Source organism: Hippocampus comes, unplaced genomic scaffold (genome assembly GCF_001891065.2).
Source record: "Hippocampus comes isolate QL1 unplaced genomic scaffold, H_comes_QL1_v1.1 scaffold1109, whole genome shotgun sequence".
Lineage (NCBI taxonomy): Eukaryota > Metazoa > Chordata > Actinopteri > Syngnathiformes > Syngnathidae > Hippocampus > Hippocampus comes.
Window position 1 is genome coordinate 1 of NW_017806570.1, and position 704 is coordinate 704.

A 704-nucleotide genomic window follows, 5' to 3' on the forward strand; every position below is an offset into this window, starting at 1 on the left:
ATTGAAATAAACGATCTTAAATGCTGAAGGTGACCACAATTTTGTGCTACTGGGCTGCCACATAGGACCACACATTTCCGAACAAGATGTAGGGCAAAAATCCCACTTTAAATATGGACAAAATACAAGGTCTTTATATATTTCATTGGGGGGGAGGTAAATACATAAATAAATGTCATTTGGGGGTTTTTTTCCAATCAAATGTAGCTCATTTCTTCCGATTTGATTTTCCGCGTACTGCATTGATACTCCACTACGCTAGGAGCGCAATCTCAAATGAAAAACACATTCACCAACCCCCGCCGTAAAAGAAGAAGACAACCTGAGGCCGCGGACGTATAAAACTGGGCACAACCACCAAACAGAAGAAGAAGAAGAAGTAAATTTTGGCGGTTGGCTCAAGCTGCCCGAACAGTTGAGTTCATCCTTGACTGAAAGGTAGCAAACCCATTTAAAACCTATCATCGTCGAATTCTGTTTTTGGATTTTACTTATTGGCTGTTGTTGAAGCAAAACCAGGCTGTTGACCGGACCTTGTGCCTTTTCTTTTCTCCGCCCGAAGTAACGATGGCGAACCAAACGCAAAAAGACGACGGCGCAAATCTGTGGTTTTGTCTGCTTGCACTGGGCTTGCAGCCTGAAAAGCGAATACACCTCTTGCCAAACGCCTCAAAACACATCAAAATGGGACCGTAAGTCTTCCC

General features: G+C 43.3%; 1 long non-coding RNA gene across 1 annotated transcript; it reads left to right on the forward strand.

Annotated features, from left to right (window-relative positions):
- The first annotated feature begins 337 nt into the window (after positions 1-337).
- LOC109508110 (uncharacterized) lies at positions 338-675 on the forward strand. Its single transcript, XR_002166595.1, has 2 exons — positions 338-438; positions 563-675. It is a non-coding gene; the product is annotated as an uncharacterized LOC109508110 (long non-coding RNA).
- The last annotated feature ends 29 nt before the right edge of the window (positions 676-704 follow it).